The following is a 7,450-nucleotide window of genomic DNA, read 5'->3' as shown; positions in this document are numbered from 1 at the left end:
GCCATGACAAACGTGCTGGGTACATGAAAGATGTAAATCAAACCGCATCTTAACTCCTCACAGTTAAGGAACACATTCATATTTAACTGAAAGATAAATCAATAATTTTCCGTATATTTGTGATCAATATTTGATTACTGATTCCAAAATGGCCTTTATGGAAATCCTGTTTGGGTTTTTTCATTTTACGTCTCTTTTCAGTTTGCCAGGGCAGCTCTCCACAGTCACTGTCCACATGAGTCAGAAGCACTCTGCTGACATCAGCAGCAACATCCAATATCAACCCAGACAGCATTTTCCAGGTGCCTGCTCGAGTTTTTGGTTTTTGTCTGTGACTGGAGAGTTAGATTTTCCTGAGGGCTTTTGCAGCTCTCTGTGCTGGAGGAACAGCTTCACACAAAGTCAGTTTTCAGAAATCTGTCTTAGTGTTTCTTTCTCTGTAAAATACCTTGATGTTGTGTATGTTTAAGTGACTCCATGAATGCAGCCTATGCCTCATACGATGTAAAATGTATAAATATTGCTTGTTTTCTGGAAAATGGCCATGTTATTTTACAGGGAAGGAGACACAGATTGCATTTTAAGTAAGTTTAAGTATGTGGTGGGGCGTAGTCTGCGGTGCCATGCGAACGCAACTGCACGGCATCTGCAATCATGCCCCCCATGTTAAAACATGGAGAATCAGGGTTTGGGTAAGAGTTGCAAGTAGTTTTGTGGTGTGATGTGCGGCTGACAGCCGAGAGCTGCAGCCAGAATAAATAAAATGGATCCAACACCGAGTCTGTGGTCCTGGCGTGTCTCAGTTACCACAAAGTACACCATCAGTAACTTCACAGCAATTCAAAAGCATTAAATGTTTTGGTGTTAATAGTCTTCTTGCAAAAGTAGAGTTAATTTTACTCTAAGTAGAGTCACAATCTTTTAATGTAACTCCGAGGTGTAAAATGATAGTAGTTAAAATCAGTGAGCTGTCGCCCCGACGCCATGTCCATGAGAAAGGCGACAGCTCACTGATTTTTAATGCGTCGGTGGGTCCACTCTTTGTGTTTATGTCTTTTTTTGCGCTGATTCTGAAGCTGCAGGTTTTATCTCTCGCCAATATTGACTGAACCATCAACAAAAGAAGCCAAACGACGCTTCACATTTCGCTTCACGTAAACATCGTCATGAATTCCTTCTGACTTTTGCTGTTCTGCTTCCACCACGATAAAATCACACTTCATGCAGAGCTTTTTGTCTCCCTCTCTCAGGAATAGGTTTCCCATCCAAAAATCTCTGTTTTCTGCATTATTCGCTTGCTTATTATGCACCTGTCTACCGTTGTTTACAGCGCTGTCGGCCACAGTTTGTTTTTTGTTTTTTTACTGACTTCCAAAAAGAAAGTCTCATTTCTGTTGGTCAATACTGAACAAATGTAAACTTTTTAAAATTATGCAAAATTGCAAAACGCTCAGCTCTGTAACTTTGTTCTGCTTCACTTCAGCAGCATCAGGTAACGTTCATATGATGATTCATGGTTTTCTTTCGTTTTTGTTCTATTGCACAATATTTTGAAGGTTATCTGCTATAAAAAGCCAGGCCACGAAAATGTCCATGTTGTTCTGTGTTTTATCCTCAGTTACTTTGACACAAAGGCATCTGCTGTGATGCTCACACCTTTGATAAAGGCTCACAAGTGTCAGCTGTCTTTTTATAGATATAAAAATATGGATAAGTGTTTAGAATTATAGTCAAAGGAGCTTGTGGATGAAAAGCGTCTGGACTTCTTTAAGTTGCAACTTAAAGAAGTCCAGACGCTTTTCTTTGCAAGCTCCTTTGACTACGATGACCTGGATGACTGAGAACCTTCACAGACATTCTGTTTAGAATTATAATATTTCTGACTGTCTGAGGCAAAATTTCCCAAATTCAAATCGAATTGAATCGAATCCATTCGTGGATTGAATCGATTTGGGACCTTGTGAACTGGAATCGATTGATTCTAGAAATCAGTGATGATACTCAGCCCCACTTGTTAGTCTCGGTAATGGTGGCGGTAGGTATTGTCCGTAGAGCCGCATTCACATCATCTAGTAGATCCTCAGAGGATTTATATGAACAATTGTGTTTAAGGTACCCTATCTTGGGTGTGGATGATGATATCACCCCCCTGACCTGATGACTGCCCCTTGCCATAGCATTTGTGTTGTACCTCATTGAGCTCCACTTGTGATAGCAGATGCGTCTTCTAAATGGTGGAACACTGAGTTACTAGTTGTTTTGCAGTTAGTCTAGAAGTTGGGCATCACAGGTTCCATGTTTCCATAGCTTCCATGTCCTCTTCATGTAACCCCTTCCACTGAGATGATCCTAGCAGCGCCCTTGCACAAAGCCCTGCTTCGCCCAATAAAAGTTGCACAAACTAGCACCACTAGCGAACAATGGACTGTGAGATCAGTTTCTTGATCACCAACATGCAACTTCTCATAACCATTAATCAAAAACCACTGATCAGAGACCATTGATCAATGACCATGAGTGCCATTCACAGAGAGTTGGGGAATAGCTACAATCACAGTATTGTAAGATGGTGACAGATGTACCCTTAGCCCCCCTCCTCAAATTAAAGGTGGCCTTTCCCTTTTCATGTAAATGGCCTCCTTGACTTCCTGCTCAAACCAGCGTTCCTCCCTGTCCAGGATGTGCATAAGATAAGATAAGATAAGATAAGATAAGATAACCTTTATTAGTCCCACACGTGGGAAATTTGTTTTGTCACAGCAGGAAGTGGACAGTGCAAAAGTTATGACGCAAAAATTAGAATACAATAAGAATAAATACAGTACACAGCTGTACAGAATAGAATAAAATAATATACTATATACAGTAGAATAAAATAGAATAAAAATATACAATAAGATAAAAATAGAATACGAATGCTATATACAACTGAGTAAAAATACAACGATGACAGAAAGGATTATTGCACTTAGTATTATTGCATATGTATGGATGTGTGTGTTTGATCAGTTAAAGTCTTTATTATGGAGTCTGACAGCAGTGGGGAGGAAAGACCTGCGAAATCTCTCCGTCCCACACCGTGGGTGCCGCACTCTCCCACTGAAGGAGCTGCTCAGTGCTGTCACAGTCTGCTGCATGGGGTGGGAGACGTTGTCCATCAGGGATGACAGCTTAGCCGCCGTTCTCCTGTCACTCACCACCTCCACTGGGTCCAGAGGGCATCCTAGAACAGAGCTGGCCCTTCGGATCACCCTGTTCAGTCTCTTCCTGTCCCCAGCAGAGATGCTGCCGCCCCAGCAGACCACACCATAAAAGATAGCAGAAGCCACAACAGAGTCATAGAAGGTCTTCAGGAGTGGGCCCTCCACTCCAAACGACCTGAGTCTCCGCAGCAGGTACAGCCTGCTCTGCCCTTTCCTGTAGAGGGCGTCTGAGTTATGAGTCCAGTCCAGTCTGTTGTTCAGATGAACACCAAGGTACCTGTAGCTGTCCACAGCCTCAATGTCCATACCCTGGATGTTCAGTGGTTGCAGTGGAGAATGCTTGTGCCTGCGGAAGTCTACCACCAGCTCCTTGGTTTTACTGGCGTTGATCTGGAGGTAGTTCAGCTGGCACCAGTCCACAAAGTCTTGAGTCAGTCCTCTGTACTCCTTATCCTCATCACTGAAAGAGTGGCCACTGACCTGTAGGTCAGGTGGGTGTGAGTGACCCAGGGTCCTTGAGCAGTGTGGACTCTCATTATTATTGTTATTATTATTATTATTTGTATTTTTGCTGCACTGTGCTGCCATTCTGTGTTCCACATTTGTATGTATACGCAGGCATGTGTGCGTGTGTGTCTGCAGGTGTGGCTGTTTCCTGTAGGCTGGGTGACAGGCACCCGTAGGCCTGGTGGGTGTGGCCCTGCAGGAGAGCTGGCCACACCTGAAGACCATGCCACTCACCTGCTGCTGATGAGGCTCGTCGGGGGAGCGAAGACTCCATGAGGAGCGTGGAAACAGGAGGGCACCGAGCACAGGGAGTGCAAAGACACTGATTTCTGGGAGAAGACACGACACGGAAGTCAAGGGAGCACATGTGGATTTATTGTCCTTTTCTGCACTGTAAATAAACTGTTCACTGCACAGAGTCCAGCGTTTGGGTCCTTCCCCACTTCCCCACGGTCTGCCTCGGTGACCGTGACAGGATTTTAAAATTTACAAACTATATTTACATTTAAAGTTATGAAATACGATTCATTAAACATGTTTGTGGTTGTTACAGTAAAAATAACTTTTTCTACTTGGATTTTATGTTTTTTGTCTGATTTTAGATCAGTTGTGTTAATACTGTAGTCAAAATGAAAACATGACTGTAAATTCAGACACGTGAGGTAGTGCTGAAAAGGATGATACTGTGGAGGTATGTAATAACGACAGGAGAGGTCTCAGTGTCTCACTCCAACTTTATTAACTGACTCTCAGAACTTCACATATAGTAAGCGCCAAAATCTCCACCCCAGCACTTCCCTTCAACTTGGGTGTGAGTGGAGCCACCTGGTGGTCCGCCACAATACGAAACAAGGCAAAGAAAATCGTTTTAAAGGTGAAATGTAGAGGAAACATCAGAAGTAGTTAAAAATGGGCAATTATGACCTGGACCCCAGAGGGTTAAACAGCTTTTTTAAGTAGCACAATAGTTACTTTTCCTAGTAATTAATTACTTTTAGAATCTTGTAATTTAGTTATTAACTCAGTTACTTTTTTGAAGAAGAAGTAATTAGTATCTATAATTAATTACTTTTCCAAACAACTTGCCCAACACTGCTGGTTCTACTGTTGATGAAGCAGCAGCAGCAGCAGCAGCTAACATGCTGGTTAATTTGACACAGTCCCAGTGTTAAGAGATAAACTCATCACTGTGCTGTATTTATTGTCCCTTTTATTTCAAATTTTCCATGGATTTAACGAGTACACGTGTTTTGAAAACAGAAAGACACCAGCTGGGATTTGAATGTTGCAGCTGACAGGCATTTTAGGACTGCGAGATCATAGCTGTGTGACTCCACACAGCAAAGCAGGAGGCCTGAATGTTCACTCTACGTAAAGCAGCCTGGTGTGAACAAACAGCACAGGCAGACATGTACACTGCTACGATGTGAGTCAGGTACTTGAGTGAGATGTGTCAGAGTGACCGGGTGAGTCATTAAATTTCCTTGCAACCTTGTGAACACCATGCTGACTCCTCCCGTGAAACTGGCATTCCTTACATGACTATCACTCATTAGATTTCAACATTCCAGCATAGGGAGGACGCTGCTGAAATATTACACTTTGTTAGTCAAGCCTTTCTGTCTTATGTCTACAAATTAAGTCTAAGGCACCACTTAAAGCTCTCGGGACAGCACTTGGCTGAGCACAGCACAGAAGGGATTAGTGGTGATTTTCAGAGTTTGCTTGGGTGGATGTTTATTATTCTAAAAAGAGAAGAACAGCATCACTGCGACTACGCAGGCAGGCTTTGGAGACACTTTTCTACAGTAGTTTTCTGTTTACAAAATCTGCATTGAATAGACTGAGAGCTCACTGTATGTTGTGGGCTGTAGAGCCCACCAGAGACAGTGTTGCTGTGTTTACCAAAGTATTCCTTCGTTTAACAATGTACGTATGTACGTAGAGGTTTTGCTCTGTCTGATAGTTTGTTTGGGGTTTTCGGCCTCTTCGTCTTCGCTGGGCCTCATTGAGAATTAAAAGCCTTAAAAGTTACCAGATGCAAATTCCAGAGTTGGAATCAACTGCATATGTTGTGTTTGCTTTATTTGTTATGAAGTAATGAGGAAGCAGGCCTCACCACACCAGGAAAATACTTTCCAGTTAATGGTGCATTTTAGCCTCTGAAAATGGAGAACTGCGCATAGAAATGGTTTTCATTCTTTAAAGGTTAATGCAATACTTTTGTTAAACCCTTCATTTACTGTTAAACTGCACTTAAAAAAGGAAAAACAACTACTTTTGGACCTGTCACTATGTTTACTTGATGTAAACACTGACTTGGTTGTTGAGCAGTGAATTTTACAAGACTGGCTGCACCATCACACTGATTTCGTGTTGCATGTGTGCGCTGGTGTTGGTGCTGCAGTGATCAGAAACATGTGTCCGGGCTCTCATTGTTTACAGCAATGCTTTGTTTATTAACCAGTGCTGAGAAGAAGCAAAGCAGATGCTCCGACACGTTAACTCAGGAAATCCTAGAAGAAACGACACACGCTTTACCACGTAAAGCTGTTTCCAGTATTTAATCCACATCATCATCGTTTCCTTGACAAAGTGAAATGCACAAAACAATCCTGGAGTGAAGCTAACCAAAAAAGACAAATACTTTGTACGCTTGTGGGTTTTTGGAGTAAGTGTGTGTTCCTGCGTACATGTGGAGGAGGGTCCAACGTTTGTCACTCTGGTGCTTACATGATACCAGAAGGTTTCATGGAAATGACTGCGACTGCTGAACTTTTCCCACATAGTTACTGGCTCCCAGTGAGGCTTTTAGATGATCTGAAATAGGTGAAATCATGGGAAGCATGAATTCCCACAAGCATATAAAAGAGCTGACTGTTTTCTTCACAGCCACATTCCTTGGCATTTTTCCCTGCTCTGCTCACCCAAGGGACTAATGGATGGAGAGCAAAGGGAAGGTAGAGTCTGTAAAAGTTCTCATAAATGTCTTGTTTTTTGTTGCATTTGTACAACCGACATTAGAACAACAAAGTGATCTATTTTTAGTTTTTTAACTAACTAAAAGCCTCAGTTCTTCCTCACGGTTACTTCAATAGCTTAGTTTCTCCCAAGTTTCCGAAAATATTAAATAATTCATGTTTTTATAGATGAAATATCATCAAATGATAACCATGCATTTATATGCACTTAAATATGCTGACATTTTGTCAGACTTACAGCTGCCAGTCATATTCCAAGATGAAGCTTTGTTGGAATTATAATATACATTATTAACATTTCTACCAAATGAACAATCTACATTTCATGTTTCTTGGCAGGATCTCCTTCATCCTGCCAAGAAACCTTCTGTCCTGATGAATCAAGAGCTTTTTGAATGCCCAACACAAAAATTCCACTGCAGTGGACTGAATCATGTGTACTTGCTGGTTCTTCACCTGTTCCATAGTGTGGAGAAGTATTTGCTGCAATAACATCCAGTCATCCCTAACAGGTTTTTTCAAGCTCAAGTATACTGTAGCAAATGTTTTGGACCTGACTGTGAAATTGGAAGATGAGAAATTATTCTTACAACATTTCTAAACCTTTAATTTTGTTGGCAGTGACCTTTTCACTGACACAAACATGTGACTTTAAAATATGAACTGAGGCTCTGGGTGAGCTGCAGTGTATTTCATACATGTTTATGGAAATATGTCTTCACTGCTGAGAACTTTAAAAGTGTTTTGGGAAATGTTTCA

This window comes from Aulonocara sp. 'chitande type north' Nkhata Bay, linkage group LG18, assembly GCF_057382095.1.
Source record: "Aulonocara sp. 'chitande type north' Nkhata Bay isolate Kocher_YH1m ecotype deep benthic linkage group LG18, A_spYH_male_GT1.1, whole genome shotgun sequence".
Taxonomy (NCBI): Eukaryota; Metazoa; Chordata; class Actinopteri; order Cichliformes; family Cichlidae; genus Aulonocara; species Aulonocara sp. 'chitande type north' Nkhata Bay.
This window is presented reverse-complemented; position numbering follows the sequence as displayed.